The following is a 20,858-nucleotide window of genomic DNA, read 5'->3' on the forward strand; positions in this document are numbered from 1 at the left end:
TATGGTTGTTAATGGCGATTAAGGGAATTATGTTTGCCTCTTGCTAAATCAAACAATCTGGATGGAAGGAGGAGGAGGAGAAGAGAGTATGACGAGGGTTATTTATATTCACGAGAGAACAGAATGACGTCATCGCGTTATTGTCCAACCAGTGAGTCGGCCTTCAGCTTCAGTATGAATAGCCTAACAGGGTTTGTCCATTTGTTGACCAGCTAACTGACAATATAGACACAACCGTCGTGTATGCCTTACTCTGTCAACACCACACAGGCTTTTTACAGTAAGCGTCCGGAAAAATATTTTAGGCCGATACCCAACAACCATTATCCGTTAACTGGGTAACGAAATATGTAGACACCAGCAGAATTCGTTGAAAAAGAAAACAAAAGACAAGCTGAATTAAAAGATAGACATTTGTATGGTCCCAAGAACATACAGTAGACGTTTTGGAGAGAAAATGTCCAAATAGTATGATTTTGTCTCTTTCTAGTTTTGGAAAGTGTCCTCGAGGGACACCTCCAGGCAAGGACTAGCATGAACTTCACAGCCACAGTTTGGGAGTTGTTCTGGTCAGTGGCAATGCTAAGGGCATGTTCTATCTCCACGGCACTATTTTCAGGGTGATTTGCTGAGCCCAGGGGCTGAACGCAGAGGGCACGAGAGAAGGCCGATGAAGGGTAGACGAGGAATGGGGGTGGGCTACCCCCGGGGTCCTGTCGTCCGCCTAGCAAAGGATATGCACGTTGATCATTGACATTTTGTGTGCATCCTTCCACTCAAACATTCACATGCATATATGCACGCACAAACTTGTGCAAACACGGAACACGCACACAAATTACAAAAAAAGCTAAGATATCTACAGTTGTCAAACTCAGTTTGCATGAGGGCGCAGGCAGTGGTTTCTGACAACGAGTGATTTATCTACACTTTCTAAAAACGTATAGCAGTTTATTTAAAGCGGTATCTGAGATATCTTTAGTTTTTAAACTATTAAATGTGTGTGTTCTCAATTTTGCTGGGTGTCCGTGCAAGTTGACATGCAAGTCGCACCCACAGAACCAAGTTTCACAATGTAACTAATATATCACAGAAGGCGAGGAATATTCTTCCACAAGAAAGTATATTAGGAAAAGGAACCAGAAAGAAAATTGTTGTAAAGGTCACGATATTAAAAACCTGCTTAAAATAAAAGCGAAGAAATGCAATACGTGATTAGAAATTACTGTCTGATCGCAGAAGCAGATGGCCACGATTCGTCATTGTCGCCACATCTGATGCGACTGCTTCCGGAATGCCTGGCACGTCCAAGGACTTCGTTAACGGAATGTGCAGCTTAACTGAAGGTCACCACGAAGACGAAAAAATTCAGAGCACAGATAGAATAAAAAGAAACGGAAGATAGGGGACGGGGCCGGAATTCTGGGAGGTGGTGAATGCGGGGTGGCGAGGTCTTGGCTGCGTGCAGGACCTGTCACTTGCCTCCCGTCGCCCAAGGCCACGTAGGTGGACCCACAGAGGACGAGTGGGCGGTGATTTATGTCTCGTCTGACGGGCTGGGGGGAAAATGAAGATGTTCAATCTGGTTTTCGCTGTAGATGGACCCTGAGGAGAGAGAGGGACCTGCCAGACAAGAGATGTGCAGTGCTAGGTCAGTGTGGGTGTGATCTCAAGGTCTTCCGCAAAAAGAAGCAGAAATATTTCATGTAGCGACTGACATGTCAGCAAAGAAATATTTTAAAAAATGAGGCTTGCATGAGTCACAACATTAACCTTAAAGTTGTGAACATGCAACTGCCATTAGTTTGTTACAAAAAATGTGTAGTGAATTTTTAACTAACTTTTTGATTCCGGTTGTCCTCTAAATCAGTCTAGGTACATTTTGCCACTTCCTACTAACCCAACAGCAATGATAGTTACTTACATAGTAATTATTTAGGGTCAAAAGATTTCTTTAAGAATAGAAGACATGGGAAGGTTTATCTTCAACTGCCGTGGTCACTAATAAGTCGATGCACAATCATGACGTCACAGGACCCAAGGTGCCAGTCTCTTTTTCGGAACTCGATGTGAGAGGGACAAAGTTTGTAGTTGTGAGTAGGAAATATAATATCTCAAGCATTTTGGGAATTAAAATGTTTAAGCTGAGTAATCTTCGTGACGCACAGCTGCGTTGTTTGTCGACTCACTTGACTGAGTTACCTCGCTTGAGCGGATCAGGTCACGTTACCGGAAGTTCCTCTTTATTCGGAATCGGCCACGCAGTTGCGATGTGTACTAAATTTCGTATCATGGGAAGTGTTGAGTTTCTTTAGAGAAGAGGAGTGTAGGACAACTCAAATGTGATTAAATGTGATTATGGGGAAATAGCTTTTATTCAACATGATACTTCGTTGGGGCTGTCGATCCTTTTTTACACAAACTATTCCCTCAGCTCTCGCCAACAATAAAATAATTATTTCGTGAAGCTACACTTTGAACAAATATCTCGTGGGCAGTAAGATACTACGAAATGAATCACGATCTCCAGGGAGAGATAATTTGATTGTAGTCGCAGGTAGGCGGTGATAAAGCCAAGAATAAATGAGCTGCAGGATGGGTCGAGAGCACAAAAAGGAATTGTATTTCTACAGTGTTGATTGGTTAGCTGTTGGCTGATGTCAATAAATTGTTTTTAACTGATGAATAGATTTTATGACTGGTTACAACTTGTTGTGTCGTGCCAGTATTTGTTTAGATGGTTTTCACGATTTTAATACTCTATAAACACATTTGAGGCGTGCACATCGTTGACCAGGATGAATTATTATCAATAATAGAAAATCTACTCTAACTGAATCGAACATATTCACATTGCATGCTTTCAATACGTTCATGCGCTCTCACGCACGCTCACCAGTGCACACTCACGCAGCCGGAAGTCTGGATTCAGACACTTCCGGCTAGCTGCTATATTTAGCTGCGATGCATGTGTTTATATCTCAGCGCGTGCTTAGGCCTGTGTTTGCGCCATCTTTCTCACTTCACTTTCCTTCTTCCAACTAGCAACACTACTTTTATTCAGCCAGAGGGAAAAGCTTGCTTACGAAAGGCTTTATTTCTGAATGCGTGAAGGTGGTAGATATTCAACTATATAAGAAGATCTGGATTGCAGTGTAAAGACCAGTCTGACTGTTGTGGCCGACGTCTGTGGGTGGGTTAATGTCAGAATACATCTCCCGTCTTCGTTATCACTCTATCATTGTGGACAAAACAAAATCTGAAAGTATAATTAAAGATTGCCCCCCCTGGGATTAACGAATGGTATTTTAAAATAAAGTATTAGTGGAGACACGAAAGCTCTCTCTCACACAGGTATACACTGAAAACACTTCTTTAAACTGATGGTCCAACATTCAATCCCGACAAAAGGAAACTTAAGTACAGATGCCCACTCTCTAGCTCCTCTAGCACTCCCTGATTTTCTCAAAGGCCAGGGAATCGTAAAGATGAACCCCGGCCCCCAGGCAGAAAGTTTGGTGCTTGCTGACCAGGGACTGGGGGAAGTGGATGGGAGGAGAACTTTAACACAGTGTCTAGACGTGTCTGTATGAATGTAAATGTGGCGGCCTTTCCACAAGCAAAGGGCCCCATCGGCGACTCCAACATCCGAAAGAGCGCAAGTTTCGAGATCATGCCACACGAACCTTCATTAGCAAACCAAAGCAAAGCGCCTACAGCAAATTAGCCCCAAGGGGAAGTCACTTCCTGTGCATTAAGACCAGCGGCGGATTATCCCTCTCTCTTCTGCTGCAGACAGCAAAATGATGGCTGCGGTTGTTATACATTTTATTTCATAGATTATGATGATAAGTAGTGAAATAAACTGTAAGGTCAACGACGACGATAAATTATGGATAACAAAAAGATAAAAAATTTCATATGAACCGATAAAAGTGATCTTTGTTGTGATAGAAAACACTTTAATCAACATCAAGAGCTCGGGTTACAACAGTTTTTTAATAGGTCAATGTATGAGGGATGCAGATGACTGTCTTACAGTGGTCTGGTTCAAAATGCAGCGGTTGCTGTCCTGTCTCATCAAAAATATTGAATGCAACATTATTGCACTGGAAGCCATTGCTGGGGCGCCCTGCGTGACCCAAGTGCTCCAAAATGTCAAAGTTCAAATAAAGGCAACAGGTCACTAGAGCTCTACATTTTTCTGTGCCTGTCTTCTTTCTGCCTCACAGGTATGGAGACGAAGATAGTTTAATTAGACTTAGTACCTGTAAGTTAATCAGCAATGAAGGCGTTTTCCACTATTAAAAATATTTGTTTTACTGCTCACTTGCCAGTCCATTTGTTTGTCGGCAACCTTTTATCTACCTGATTTTTCATATTTAATGTTGTCTAAATATATATTAAAATCAAACATATTATTACCTGTTTTCGTGAATAAAGCAGGGCATGACACAAATTAGAGGCAAAACGATCAACCATCTGTGTGAACACCACTATTTTCTGGACCAAACCAAATAATTTCATTCTAAAATAACCCGAAGTCATAATGTCTACCCTGTTTCATTGGTAACAGACACCAAGCATCTGCTCCAAACCTGACCAAAGGCTCCAGACCACTGATCATGAGGTCCCTAGACATGTTTAGCAAAGACCAGAAGCTGGCGTCCTGCAGTTGACCTCCAGTGGAGGTCCATTTCTGGGTTTCATCCAGAAACAACGGCCAATAAAATATTTCATAACATGTGCTGCAAAGAAATTGTTGCATTAATACTGATTGCCTTTGTTTGGCGAATAGCATCAAGGAAATTCTAGGCCAATAATTTCTTGATAAATGAGAACGTGTGCGTGCCTGCATACATGTGCATGTGCATGTGCATGTGCATGTGATGGACTAAATCGTCTTGTGTCATCACAGCCTACACCAGCTGTCATGGAGACACATTTTACATAACACCCAGCGCTATTTTATCAGTTCTTGCGAAAGACTAAATATGTTTAATTTTTTTTTTGAATTTTCTCACATCTGCGGTCAATGCCAGTTAGCGATCTTCCTCTTCTCGAGAAATATTTTATCTCTCGTTGCACTGATTGAAAAGTTTTTGTATTATTCCTTGAAGCGTTTCTCAGCTTTGTTTTTTCCTTTGACAAAATATTTTGCTGTGCCTGAAGCGTTTTTCTCCAATTTATTTATAAAAGTGCTTTGCTCATGAAATCTTTAGATGGTCGTTAAATATGTCTTTTATTAATGTATTAAACTACTTATTTCATTTCTTTTATGATCTACGGTGGAAAGGTCAAGGTGAAGGCCAAACTGTAATGCATGTCATTTATTTGATTGTTTGTTTTAATTAAAAATTGAAAATGTGAGCTGCTTGAAATACCGTGGATCTGTTACCACCTTCGTTTAGCAAGCATAATAAAAACAAATAAAGATCAATAGTGAATAAAAAATTGAAAAAAAGTCTTCGAAAATAAGATTTTTGTGATTTTTTCGAATGCGCAAAGCTCAAAGTATGATTTGAGGCTGGTCGTTAGAGAAAAGAAGTTGATGTCCCTCAGCAGACAAGGGGGGCAGCAGTGTGTCCTTTGCGTGAAATGCCAGGCAGGAGATGGCTTTATTAGATTGAGCCAACCAGAAATACGATGGCTGGCTAATCTCATCAAGCTTGCTGTCTCGCCCAGAAACTACGTTGCCATAGAAACGAAACGAAAGATGGAGATATCTTTGAATAAGTATAGCTTACGACTTACGACCGTCTTTTGGTCCTTGAATTTTTTTTTGTCAAGGACAAGGAAGTTGAAGAATACAAGGATGTGGTGACAAAAATCAAAGTTAATTAAAATATGCAAAGAAGATTTCGAAATTCAGGATTGACATTTGCTTCCTGTTTCTTGAAAACATTTAAAATTCCACAATCTCCCCAGTTTCTCACGTATGTAATTCAAGGACCCCGTTTTAATTTTTTATATTTTTTCTGTAATGCACACCTCATTTCTGATTTAACACCTAAGCCTCGCTTTCAACTGTCGCATCGATCAAGGTCCTTCTAAATGAACTTGTTTATGCTTCTTTGCGTTGCTTTGCTTGTAAACTTGTGTGGAAAAAAAAGGTTGTCAGTGGGATGAAGAGTGAGAAGGCCAGAAGCGAACGTGGAACATTGGCCTCTGGGGTCAAGGGAATATGTTTGCTTCTGTATTCGGTTTCAAGCGTTGAAAGATGCTTGCTTGCTAGGGTAGGAGGGGACATAATCGATCTGTTTGTCGCCCTTGCTGAGGGTGGAAGACTCGAGGGAAGACGTTTCGGGCGAAGGGACGACATTAAGCATAAAACCTACTGCCGTGGGGATAGTTCACATGAGAAGAATATAGACAAGGACTATTCATACACATACACAAGGACGTATTCAGGCTCAATAAACATCGCGACACACACACACACATTTTTCATACTCACAGACACATTCACACACGTATTCAAAAACGCGTGCGTGCATATACACAGACATACATGCATTCTCATAACAAATAGTACACACACACACCTATTACCCACACGGACAGACACACACACACACTACCCACACGCACATACACATTGCTAAACATGAAGCTGACAAGGATTCGGGAACATATTGATCAGAAAACTTCTCTAATTATCGTTTTTGCTCAAAAAAAAAAAAAAAAAAAATGAAGAAAACCACAAATGAGATTTGACAGAACTCGTACAAAGACATATTGAACAGTCGAGGGTTAACAAAATCTTGATGCGACGGTTACTCCGATCGATGAGCAAGGAATTCTGGGTAATTTCCTCGGCGAAGCCGCAAGTGCTTTGGTAATTATTACAGACGATATCTTTTGTTTGTGTTTTTCTCCTTGTTTGTTGTAAAGTGAGGCTTAGATGTTGTGTTTATCATCAAAGGAAGGCCTGGAAGTGTCGGCACTTCATTTGAAAAACTTGATTTGTAACTTTTTGTTTGTTTTTGTCGTCAGTGTAGTTGTTGTTGCAGCTGCTGTGTTGGAACCACGAGGACACATCTTTGGTTTTTTTTCTATAACAATCAAGGTTATATGAACTTAACCGACTTTTGATGTCGAGAAACAGGGAAGAAATAAAACTCATCAAGTGATTGTTTAAAGAGTTGCTGTTATTTTAATGTTTTCTATTTTAAAATAATTGTTTTGTTTTGTTTTACGCAACTTGCCGTCTTTTGATGTACTTGAAAATAAGATGAAACGCACCGCCTTCAGATAAATTCTGAATATGTCTACTTTATGACAGTTTTAATACTTCTGTATCATACACAACAATAATTATAGTCACTGTGCTTAACTTTATTATCTGCTGTATTGCTGTATTAATCTTAAGCTTAACTTGGCTTTTAAATGCAAATTTTTCTAAAAAGTAGAAAAAAACAAGTTTTCTTACTCACCTTGCCAGACTACTGCATTGTTTGTTTGTTTTCTTTTAAAGGAAAACTATAAATTTTATTTATAAAATGAAACCATAAGCATTTTGTCAAATTTTAATTATTATATATCTGTCATCTACTGTCCACTTCCCAGTTTGTACCATTCATGTGTATGTGTGTGTGTTCTCAAACCCTAGCTGTGAATCATCTACTGCAAAGAATTCAGCGAAATCTGTGATCACTTCACCCGCAGACAGAGGGAGAGAAAGAAAGAGAAAGGGAAACAATCCATAGCTGTAACAGTTTATTATGCTCATTCTTAGTAAACAGGCAACTCGGGATTGAAAAAAATAAGAAAAGGTTTATTGTTTTCTTTTGGAAAGGTAGGGGGCGGTTGAGAAGATTGGGCTAGCATCACAGTCACTGCACTCAACATCTTGAATAATATGGAGAATGTAGGGTTACTTTCTGGTCTGTATTTTGTCTTAATAAGTTCAGTTTTTTTTGTCATGATGTGCGTGTGTGTGAGAGAGAGAAAGAGAGAATAAGTGAGTGGAGAGAGAAGAGAAAAATTTTACAACGCTATGAATAAATATTTGTATATAGCGTCTGAAGATATATGCTTGTCGGGTGCACATCTGACCACTCACTTCCTGTCTCCCCCTCCCAACTCGCTCCACTCACCCACTCGCTCGCTTCGTGCTGTATCTCTTCCATCACCCTCTCAACTCCCTTTCATCAACATGTTATTCCACGTTCATTTGACACTGCACTCCACCTTCGTTTTCTTCGACAAAAGGAAAACACAATCTTAACATGATATCTTTCTTACTGAGCATTAACTTTTCGCCACACTTGAAAACACGATTTTATTCCTTATTTTTTTAGTGTTTGTGCGACGGAAGGGAAAGTGAAGGACAGATCATTACAAACAAGCCCCTCGGACAAAACAGCTTGAAAACATGAAATCGAGAGTGGTCGTGCGTTTTTCTCACAAAGGTCGTTTTAATGTAATGACTCGACAAACAAAGAAAATGAGACATTATTTTTTTTCCCTCTTGTTCGAACCCCATCGTCTGCTGTTTGCAATTAAAAGCATTCTATTGCAGGTCTTCATCCTCATCAAATTGTTTGCTTTTCATCGACAGGATGGAAGGAGACAGCTTCTCTGTAAACAAGGTGCAGACGACAATGTGGCTGATGGAGTGAACGCCGGAGTTGCATCGATCTCCGAGTAAAAGGTACCCGACAGGCAGTCGAGCGCCCGGCTCCTGCAGCAGGCCTGCTCTATTTTTAGCACAGACCTAGCTACCAGCGGGATGCCATTGCTAATAATAGCGCAAACAATTTAAATTTAGTGCTTGTCTCTTTGCCCCGGTTATCGTGCGTGCGAGAGGGCAATAGGGGTTAGGGAGAGGGAGAGACAGAAAGAGAAAGAAAGGAGGGTAAATGATATCGAAGCGCATGATTAGTCATCTTTGAACATACTCACAGATTGTGGCACAGATGCACGAAGACAGACAGAGAAAGGGATGGGGTTGGGTTGGGTGGGAGGAACAATGAATAGAGAAAAAGAGAGCGCATGCGCAAGTCTCGTGACTATCTGAGTGAGGTCATGCGTGTCCGCGCACGTGCACATTCTTGTCGTGTTTGCAGTTAGTGTGTCTGCATGTCTTCAGGGAGTGAGGGAGGGGCTGTTGTGTGGAATGTGTTCATGTGTGGTAATATAAAGAGAATTTACCTAGTCGTTTCTCGGGGGTACAGGATGGTATGCCTCCCAGAGTCGTTGTATAATTGTTTTCCATGTGTCTGCGTCTAATGGATGTGTGTGTGCTCCGCTCCCTCTCTCTTTGTGTGTCCACCTGTGTATGTGATATCTGCTATGCTAGTCAGTACAAACTCTCTAAGCAAAGCTGAACAGAAAGTATCAAAAAAAGAAGTCACAGACTTAAAAAAAAAAAAACCCGAACCAAAACAAAACGAAACAAACAAACAAACAAACAAAACAACAACAACAACAAACCAAAAAAAAAACAAACCAAAAAAACAAACAAAGCTGCACGGAAACAAGATTATGTACACCATGGGACAGTAAGAGACAAATACACAGACAAACATGTATATACACAGAGTTTCCAGGTTCCAAGCAGCTTTTAGACAGAAGTAACTGGAAATACACGTTTTCTTAAATTAACAACTCAAATTTGTTTTTAACTTACACCACTCATTTATTTCCCTTTTAATTACATCGTTTCCTTCGCCAGGGGCAAACAACCGACATTGTATATTCCTCCGCCATTGACATTGAAAAACGAATTTCAAGCTGACAGCTGTTCCCGAGAGATGTGATGCTGATACGAAGGAGAACTCTCACTGCTACTACAGTCTCCACTGTAGAAAACATCTTCGTCCTGTTGACGGTTACATTCTATTTATAGACAGGCGGAGGATTTATTTGCCAAGATTGATAGCATCAGCAGATAATGTAAAAGTGTTTCTTCAAAGTAAACAACATGATATGTATGATGTAATAAACAGTCTCAGTGCAGGTGTATCCAAGTTTCGAGTGGGATACAAAGAAGGAGGAATAAGGAAAGAAAGGAAAACATCAGTTATTAAAAAAATTAAATAAATGTGTTCGTTGCTTACAGGGATGAATTGATAAATACGAACAACCATGCATTAATGCATATACTTACATAATAGTACATATATATATATCTTACACTATAACATGGCGATGCATACAGCCGTCGAAGATCATACTAATAAGCCTCTAAAAGCAAGCCATCACAAATTCATGCAGATGTCTCTGGTTATGTATTTTTTCTTTAAAAGTTACATTCAATTTAAGACAAAATAATTAAAAAAGAAATAAAAGAAGTAAAAGAGGAGGAGAGTTATGCGTCCTTTTATCAAAACACATCTTGATTAGAATGCTCAGAAATATATTTTTTTAATTTTCTAAAGTATAAAGAAAAAATTACCAATCTCTTTTTGCTTGTAATTGTGAGAAAGTCGTAACTCACAGCAGGAACTTTCTGCCGGTTCTTGGATGGTGCACCACGTGCGTAAGCGCACACATGGGGTTCCTATCTCAACACGGACTCTGGCAGAACCTAGAGAAACCTTGAGTTGAATGCGCACGGTCGTGCACGTGGACAAATGTACCTGCACTTATACAACTGCTTTCTTACAGATAACTTTTAAAGTCCTTTTGTGATGGCACATAGAGTACACGAAAATAAATGTCCTTCTCTCTTTTCACACACACGCGCACACACACTTATAATTGTATATGCCTGAGTGCATTAAAGATATAATAACTTTTTGTTGCCTGTGACATCTTGGTAACAGGCCTTTATCATTTTTGTTTTCGTGAGTGACGAAATGATAATTTGGATGTCACGATAATATTTCAAAATGACACTGTTAAAATTACAAAAAAAGTTTTACCTTTTCTATAGAATATAATTTCTTTGGCTCAGCTAACATATTCATGTGAATGCTATTCAACGCCTTTTAGAAGTTTATCAGGGTCAGAGGGTAAGATTTATTTAAAGCATGTCGAATAAATAAAATCGGACTATGTGGGTAATACTTTTCTGACATTTATTCTAGGTAAAAGGAAGTTGATTCTTGATTCTGTGATCTTAGGGTGGACAGTTTAACGGCTAACTCGACCGCTTAGCAAAAAATCGCTGGAAATAGAGTATAAAGTATGATAACAGCATAATCCTGAGATATTTTATGACGAAGATGAACCAGAAATACTATATTAATTTTTTCTCTTAATCACAATTATATCTTAAAAGTATGGCATAATTATGTACTAATAATCTTGGGAATTATTATTTTAAAATGAGTTTAACCCGATCATAAAGAAAAAACTGTTGTACCCGCGTTAGCCTTTTAAGACCGTGGCAACATTCAGAGTCACTGAAATAATTTACGAGCAGTTTAGCTAACAGCAACGCGTACATCCTAGCATCATCGCTGTCCTGTGCACCAAGCCCCTGGGTCTGTAGGCATGGAGTAGAGGTAAGCGTTACCACTGGGTTAGCTACGAACCGGAAAAGTTGCGGAATCCTGCAACAACAAGGTGTTAACCAAGGCAGAGTATAGTATGGAGATCTCCGACCTGTGTCTACAGCTGTGGGTTCAGGGGTTTGATCGCAGACATCGACCACAAGTAAAAGAAACATGGAGGTAATGATAAACCTCTGGTTAATAACTACAGCTCCATGTGCGTTCGAGGTAATTTCCGTTCCAAGCAATTAGGGCAAGGGAGGAGGAGAGAAAGTTCTCAGACCCTCACTTTCTGAGTAAACAGACTGAGCTTAACATGCTTATCTCTCACACCAGTAATTGCGGCGATGAAAGAGGACTCTTTGGCTGCGCACTCTACCAACGTTCACGCCCCACGTCTTATCTCCAGATCGTCGATAGACAAGGTCGGTAAAAGGAGGTGATGTACGATGCTGGTTATTTCCGCAGGCTGCAGCTGCTGCCGCTACTGGGGATCCGACTGTTTACGAACAGCAAGTAAAGACCTGTTTGTGAGCTTCTCACGCCTATTTCACGGTTTTCTTGGTCTGTGGAATCTGCACCGCACACCGACTGCACACCGTTCGGCGCAATTTGCACTATTCGGGACGATTTGCGGTAAATTATTCACACTAGAATGTTCTAGACTGAGACGATATGCAGGATTACATATCCACTTGCATGAGTTGGGACGTTCTGCGTGATTGTAGGATGATATGCAGAAACAGTGCCGCCATCTTTAAGCTTGTTTGCTAAATTACTGGTCACGTGACCCAGTCATGAAAGGCGCATACATCACCCAGGAGGGTGAAAGGTGGGTCGAAGAAGTTGCTAGACAGGGCTAGATCAATTTTTTATTTGTTTGCTTTTTCGGCATGTTTAATTTTGTTAGGATGCACATTCACAAATCAGAAGAACGGAAGCAGCAGCAGCAGCAGCAATTTGTCACAGAAAATAGAGAAAGACAGGGACAGAGAGAAGAAGAGTGCAGGAGGGAGAGAAAGAGAGACAAGAAGAGTTAAATCAGACAATGCTCACACGTGATGTGCAAAGGTCAGATCGTGTAAGACAACATTAATACTAGTTACACGATGAGAAAAAGTTACATGATTAGTCTACGAAAAATAATCTCATTGTGTCTGGCTAACAGTGAAGAGGATTCCAAAGATCAAAGGTCCTGTCTTATGGCAACAGGATCTTCAAGTCACACAAACACTAATCACATTCAAAGAGCCACTGAAACAAGAGAAATAAGATAAAGTTAAAGTAAAAATAATTCAAATTCGTGTTTTAATTTCCTTCCAGTGCTATTTCAGTGTATAAAAGAGTGAAAAAAAAGCTTGGTAATAAATAATAGTTTTCAGAAATTTCAATTTAAATGCCTAGTAGGGTGTGATTTCCATTTCAAATGAACTCTGTAAAAATATTATTTTCATGAATCTGACCGAAATATTAGCCTTCACGTAATCAAAATGCAGATGTACAAACATTATCATTCACAAAAATGAATCAAGAACCTCAGAAATGAACAGACCCGCTGTAGTTAAAGTTACAGCCAATGGTACAGTTGAAATTATATGTTGACTCCACTTATCCTTGGAAATTTGTGATGTTATAATTTGTCCTTTTCCTGTTGATAGTGATCATGGTGGGCGTGTACCTCTAGAAAAATGGAAAAAAGAGAGATTAATAGTTTATTAGGGCAGAAAGTGCATTAGAGAAGATGTCAAATAATTACCCAGAACATTTCCCACCGACATGATCACAAACAAAAACACGCTCACGCGCCCACACATACACACCCACACACCCTACACAAACACACACGCACATATTCTAACACACACACATGAATATCTACATGCACAAACACACAGGCACACATGCTAGTGCACACACACACACACACACACAAACACACAAACACTCACATACACTAGCGTGCCCCCGCTGTCGCCGACTGTCATGCTATTGTGTTTCATTATCATTGCATAGTCTTCCTTCATCAGAACTTCTGAAATCATTTTTTCTCACAAAAGAACAACATGTTTCCCGAGGTTAAACATGGTTAAAGATAAAAAGACAAATTAAGTGCACATCTTTTAATAGCCGTTGCAACAAAATATTTCCAATCTAAGAAACGATTCCAATACCCCAGCTGCAGTTCAACTTCTATTTGTAGCTGTCACCAAAAATAGAACTGTTCCCAAAATATCCTCAGTTCTCACGCTGAGTCACTGTTTGTTGTCTTTTATTTTTAGATTCGGCTACATAATAAAAAAATGATTTACGGTGTTTAAAATTGCCTTTTGTTTGATGAAATGAATAAAAAACATTCACAGGATTGTCCTTTTCTGAATTTTTTAAAATTTAAATTTGTCACTAAATATAGAAAAATTTACAGTTTTAGCCAACACCAACAGCAGTTTGTGGCGTAATTAGCGAAGGAGTGCTGAAGTGGTTTATTGTGTTTAATCTTCCTTAATAAATCAAGAGGAAATTTTCCAAGCATTCGAAATCCCAACCCTTAGCCTCATCATCGGACATTGATAGCACTAGAAGTAAGAGTGCAAGTGATCTTCACATCAGTGGGAAGAAAGTAAAAGTCAAGAGTATGCAAACTATTGTAAACTAGAGCGAGTACAGAAACTTGGTTATTATGTAAGAATGGCAAATATATAAACTTGGTGATTATATACTTGGCCAAGTGGTGTAAACTTTACCTAGCAGTCACAGTGGTCAAGACACCAAAGAGGAGAGAGCGGAAGTAGAAGAGCAGTTATTGCAATTTTTTTATTTCTTACTCTCGCGTTTGTTGGTATTTTTTTTTATTTGTTAATGAGGCGTTTGTTGGTACTTATTTTTTTGTTTGTTCCTTTACTCAATGCCAGATTTTGTTCGTTCGCTCGGTGCCTCGTTTCTTTCATTCGACGTTTGTTTGTTTGAGTTAAATTTAGACATTTAATACCAATGCCTTTAGAATAAAGCTGTCTGCACGCATCCAGTCATTTTTTTATTTTTATTTTTTCTTTCTGCCTCTCTCATTTTTCAAACCACATCCTCCTTCGCACATTTTCATGTCCCTACAGCATACAAAAAGCAATGAACATTTCGATGGCCTCCCCACAAATCTAAGTACGTCTTCAACCTAAACCATCCAACACAACACATACACACAGAGTAGCAAACACGCATTCACACACAAGCACACATACAGACACATGCATACCCCATCGTCGCCCTTATTCTTGACACAATAATTATAATTTCCTTTAAGGTTCTTGAAGGAAACACAGAGCAGGGGAAACAACTTGTCACAAGTTAAGCGTTTACGGAGTTGCCTCCCATGTACTCATTAAATAAAAATGTTGATCTAGCTTTTAATTACATTATCAATTATAAAGGTGTTGGTGGTGGTTGGAGGAGGGTGACAATTTTACATACCTGTCAATATCTAACGAGCCATAGCGAGATCCACAGACACTCTATAGCACATACTAAAACACGCTTAAAGAGTTTGCATATACAGTATGCCGACAAAATATCAATTCACTAAGATTAAACAGTAAACAATGACAAGGGCTGTGATCTGCATTTTTGTCCGACAATGTTGCTAAAGATGCTGGCGTTTGTTGTCCCCTGGGTCTCACCATGGATTAAAGGCGGTCTTGATGACGGCCGAAACTACAGATTAGTCATTAGTGTATGTGTGTACCCACGCACAAGCAAGCAAGAGAAGTAGAGAGAAAAAAGAGATTAATTACAATATTAATTAGGCTCAGATTTAGTGAAACATCGTCTACGCTTCCACTTTGTTGGCCTCAGGGATCATCAGTGATCATGAAGGTCTACCTTTTTCAGTAGCTACTTTAGAGACTAGGCCATGAGCTAACATTCTTATAAAATATTATCACTTTATTTGCTTGCTAGGCATACAGCTTGCGATTACCATCTTTTGTCTCAGGAGCTGAGGACAGTAGTCATGGGATGCAGGTAGCGAATCCTCGAGGAATAGTCAGATACTTCTGGGACAAGACAAAGGTCCTTGGGTAGAATATTCTCATGTGATTTACTTGTGGTCCTCTGGCTGTCTTATCTGCTACACTTATGATAAGTCATTTATAGCTGCTCGCACACAGCTTAGTCATCGTCTGGGACTGCTTTTCTCCTCGGTCTGATCCCCAGACTTTTAAGAGAAATCTTGGTCTCCCGGGGTGATGATGATGACTATTGCTTCCGCTTCAGCTAGCTTTGCATACCACGCAGCACACAAAGACAGAGTTTGGGAAGAGGTTCTTCCTGGAAGCCAACGTTACTGTAACTTTATTCGTCATTCCTTCACTTGCTCATTCGTTTTTTTCGTTTGCTTACCCGGCCATTCATTGAGTGCGTGAAGCTGTAAGTCGGTGCTTGAGTGTGTTAGTGAAAATTATAAATTAAAAAATAATCAACAATCAATCATTGACAAAAAAAAAAAAAAAAAACCACACCAAAAAAACAAACAAAAAAAACAAAAAAAAAACAAAAAAAACAAAAAACAAACAACAAAAAAACAAACAAACAAAAAACCAATAAAAAAAAAACAAAACAAGAAAACCCAACAAATAATAATAACAAGATCTTCTCATTCACTCATCAGATCGCAAGTAATAATATTAAGCAAGTAAATACACAGGGTGAAATGTTTTAGGAGTTGCAGCCCTTTGATTGAGACATCTGACTAAACCGAAATGGAAACATCCAGCCCTGCATTATGGGACTTGATTTGTGTATATATGTTATGTATATCTTGAGAAAACAGTTTTTCAGTTGTGATCAGGTAACAAACAAAACACTGAAGAATGGGAGATAACAAGCAAAACCTTTTTTATGTGTCTTACGTCCCTTTGATTAGTTTCTCCTCTGCCAGTTTGAATGAGTTGTTTAGTATGGCGTCTATGCACATAGTCAAAATGCTCGGGTTATTAGCTTGAGTATTATTTTAGTAGCTTGACTAAGTAATTAATTAAACAATATTTTAATTCAGGTGGACCTTTGAAAAACATTGCCAAAGAGACCGGTATAAACTTTACACCAAAATTTGTTTGATTTTTTTTATCGTTAATTGCTGTTTATTTGTTTGTGCTCAGCGCATTGAGATCACCTCCACACAAATTATTTGTTCAACAAATCTGATTATTAATATTTAAGGAAAAGAAAGACAGAGATATAAGTGACTACAGAAAGAAATAAACTTTAAAGCTTTACAAGACTGAGACAGTTGCAGCCTAGAACCACCAAGGCCATAAACCAGAGAAAGGCTGTATTTGGAATGACATGTTTAAAACGCTTTTTATCTTGCAGAGATACAAACAAGGCGTAGAAAAGTGACGACACCTACTGGCAGCATGTAACAACAGCTGGAAAGACATCAATGACAGGAACTCGAAATCTATTATCTATTATTCACGGCAAGTCTGTTAGTGCAACAGTCAGTTTGTTCCTTCGTCTGCTTCCATGTAATCACCCTCCACATTAACTCTGGCTGTACAATTATTATGATTTACACATATCAACTCATCTTTCTATTCAAAGAAAGAGAGAGGGCGAAACCGTTTACATTTATATAATCAAAAGATGAGATCCCCTCAAGCTCAGCTGGTTATTCTGTACCGTTGTAATTTGAGTTTTACCACTCCAGGCCTTATCTTCCACAGAACACCATGTCTAGTATCTGATTCATTCGTTTTGATAGAACTTCGCATAATGAATAAAAAAATGCTCTCTAAATAAATTTGTTTATATTTCGCAAGAGTCACGAGAATGTCCTCAGCTGCATTTGGTATAAACTGCGTTGCGGTTAAGAATACCCCTTACCCCCCAACCCCTTACTCCCAGTGTTATCTTTATAATAAGCTTACCCCATAGGGTAGGTCACGCCCCCAATAAACATGCTTTTAGAACCTAAAGTGTGTTTTGATAGTCTGCCCGCGCAAACGGCATTGCACTTGATGACACATGTTGCGATTTAGACATGTGGATTTATTTTTTTTACCATCCACAAACTCTTTCGGCAAATAAATACGATTTTAGCTTACTTCAGGAAATTTTAACAGAGGTAGAGCATATTCAATGATATAGGAGCAGGTAAGTCTCTTTACATCTGGGTATGAAGGAATGCCATTCACCTGCGTATCGAGAGAGAGAAAAAGGAAATGTCCTTTTTTATTGTTATTGCGCTTCTTTTATTACTATTTGCTGATTATTTCAAGTACTTGGCTCACAGCATGGGAACTGGAAAAGAAAGGAATCTTGAACCTTGTTCTTAATTGCTTGGACCTCGCCCAGCTGATTCCGATAGGAGGAGCGAAACAAGCATCTGTCTGGTCGAGTTGAAGTGGTTTCCTTTTGGTCGACCTTCGTGAAAACAGTCTTTTGGTCTCGCCCAGTGGAATGCTGTTCATTATTTGCTTTTGGAGATGGAATGTATAAACATCACGATGCAAGAGAGAGAGATGTCGCTTCAGTGCATATTCTCATGTTGTGCCAGTAACACTAGTCAAACCCTTGAAGACAAGGGTGACTCATTGTTTACTTTATTCTCGTCGTTAGATTATGTAGCCAGACAACAGTGAGCATTACGAGTGGTTTTACCTTGGCACTTCTTTCTTGTGGTGACGAATCAGAGAACGCAAAAAAAGCACAAAAAAGATAAAGAAATGAAAAGAGTGAAGATTGAAGAGCAAAAGCAGGGCACTGGAGATTAAAAAAAAAGGACAGAAATAAGATGAATATTGAACGAACAAAAGAAAGCCAGAAAGAAAAGAAAGGAAGTGACAACACATCCCTAACTTAAAAGGACAGGATTTATACCCTCAGAATTTTTTTTTTAGACCGCGAACTGGGAATGTCTTGTCTCGCGGCAACAAGGTCTAGTTCAAAGTGTTAACGGAGAAAGCTATTGGCTACAGAGTCAGGATGTGAGGAGATAACAATGTGTTGCAGTGATGTAGTTCCTGCAAGCTTGTGGAAGAAACAAGCTTGGAATGAAAGCTATGAGAAGCATCGTAACGTGCGTTCCTGCCACAACGAGGTATAGATAATACAAGACAAAAAGTAAGAGTAGTTATGTCACTTAACGATCGTTGGGGAGTGATAGTTTGAAGACCTCACTTTTCTTTTGTGAGATTTTTTTTTTTTTAAAAGAGGGCGGTGAGCAACTCCTCTCCCTCATTGTATTATCTTCCGCAACCGTTTACAGTCAGTAAGCGCCATGGGCTTTGGAGTAAGCGCCATGGGCTTTGGAAGCTATTACCCTACCCATCATGTTGTCCCTCCTCCTCCTCCTCCTGTTCATCATCATCATTTGATTTCAACAAAAATAAGGTGTACACGTAAGCAAGGGTATTTTAACATATTTTAAAAGTAAAATACCCCTACTTTCAGAAAAAAATGTTTATTTCTACTTAAAATGTGAATATATTTGTGGGTTTCATAAGAAACTAGAAAAAAGCTCGTTTTTTTCTGTGCTGAGTTGGCAGGACTTAGGTGACACGCAGGTAGAACATCCAGGGTAGCAACAATGCGCCAGAAAGGTTTAAAAATAGCCCTGACTAATCTACAGCATCAGGCCAACCTAGCATGATGCAAGTATTTGTTCTATAAATACAAGGTGGGCGTGGGTGATTTGGTGACTGAAGACACAGAAGCTATTTTCGTCCCGAAACTTGCATTTTTGCTGATGACTGGATTTGTCTGAAAAGGTGAGTCAAGGCTGGCGGAGCCTGGTTTGATAAAAATCGCGATGACTCGTCTGGAACCTCTTCAATCAAATTACACTGTCTTGCCCTGTCTGGGAGACCTTCTTTTGTCTGTCTGTTCTTTTCTTTTCTACTGGAGTAAATATTAAAAATAATATATCATTTATTCCAACATATTTCTCCCTAAACAAACACCTATAAAAATTTACTTGTCGAAAATCAAACATTTCTTCGAAACTCAATTTAGGAAAAGTCTACATATTCTATATTGAGTCGACCATGGACAATCGCCTCTTCAAAGTGTGGACTGGAGGACAGCCACAGACTTCATGTGACATTCACACACCAGTTTGAGAGATGTTCGACATTTTTGCATCCAAGTTAACTTAAAGTGTTGCTTATCAAATATCATTTTTAAAACATCTTTAAATCACTCCTACACAATCCCAAGAATAATTCCTTTTCATGTTTCTCGTCCTTTAGTTCTTCCGACTCGAAGAAAAGCGAGCATCTTTTTGTCCTCCCTTGCCCCTACCGTCTGAGTACCCACACCCACTCTCCCCGCTTCTCATTTTGCTTGAGTGTAATGCAGACGCAATGGCGATGTTGCTGAGCAGCAAAGGAAATAGACACAAGGCCAGACGAATATTTCAAGACATCAATGAAACTCCTGCCTCCTCCCTCCCACATCTCGCGTCTCCAGGCGTTGAGATGAGACAGGGTATGAATGGGTGGCAAGTAATGCCGCCGCAATGGATTGGATCAGCCGCAGACGAGATGTGATGATGGTGGTGGTGATGGTGGTGGTTGTGGTGGTGAGAGGTGAGGGGGTGCGAGAAAGAGAGAGAGGGGAGATCATCTGCTGACAGTGAGGCTTTCCTTCTGGTGGTAATGACTTCAAGGCAGAGAAAGGCGCTTCAGGAGTCAGGAGAGGATGATGATTGGCGATGATGATGATGGTGATGGTGATGGTGATGAGGATGGTGATGATGGTGATGATGAGGAGGAGGATGAGAATGATGAGGATGATGAGGATGGTGATGGTGATGGTGAATATTTCCAAAGAAGGCACGATAGAAATGTCAGGCAGGATGCTCGCCCACGGCACTCAGTCCTCAAGTGCAGATGGGTGCCACGATGAGATTCAATTTCCCGGAGACAGGCGGTAACCTCAAGACAGCGGTTAAGGACCGACTGCGTCGGAAATACGTCATTCTGAAGATGCTCGCCTACGTGCCATGGCGGGTAACGTGATGAAGATGACATCACCGTCAACCAGCGACTTGGAGTGAATCCACTACATTCTCTCAACAGTTATATTTCAGAAAATGAGCAAAGGACAAAAAATTACTGAATAATAATTGATAAAATTCTATTACTACTACAATTTCGGGAAGCATCAGCTGTGACGCATTGTAGAGGAAGAACCACATCCAAAGGAAATCTGTGGTGTGTCTCGTGTTTGCAATGACCACTCTCAAGTGGACTAGATAGAAATAAAACATCTCCAGACAGTACTCTTTTATTTTACCTTTTCATCATCTCTGAAAAATACCATCATCCCTCAAAATATTTAAAATTAAAGCCGGGTAACTATCGTCGTTTAACTATGTTTGATGTACACAACATTTTCAGTCCAACGATCTGAGAAGTTACT

This window comes from Pomacea canaliculata, linkage group LG12 (genome assembly GCF_003073045.1).
Source record: "Pomacea canaliculata isolate SZHN2017 linkage group LG12, ASM307304v1, whole genome shotgun sequence".
NCBI classification, from domain to species: Eukaryota; Metazoa; Mollusca; class Gastropoda; order Architaenioglossa; family Ampullariidae; genus Pomacea; species Pomacea canaliculata.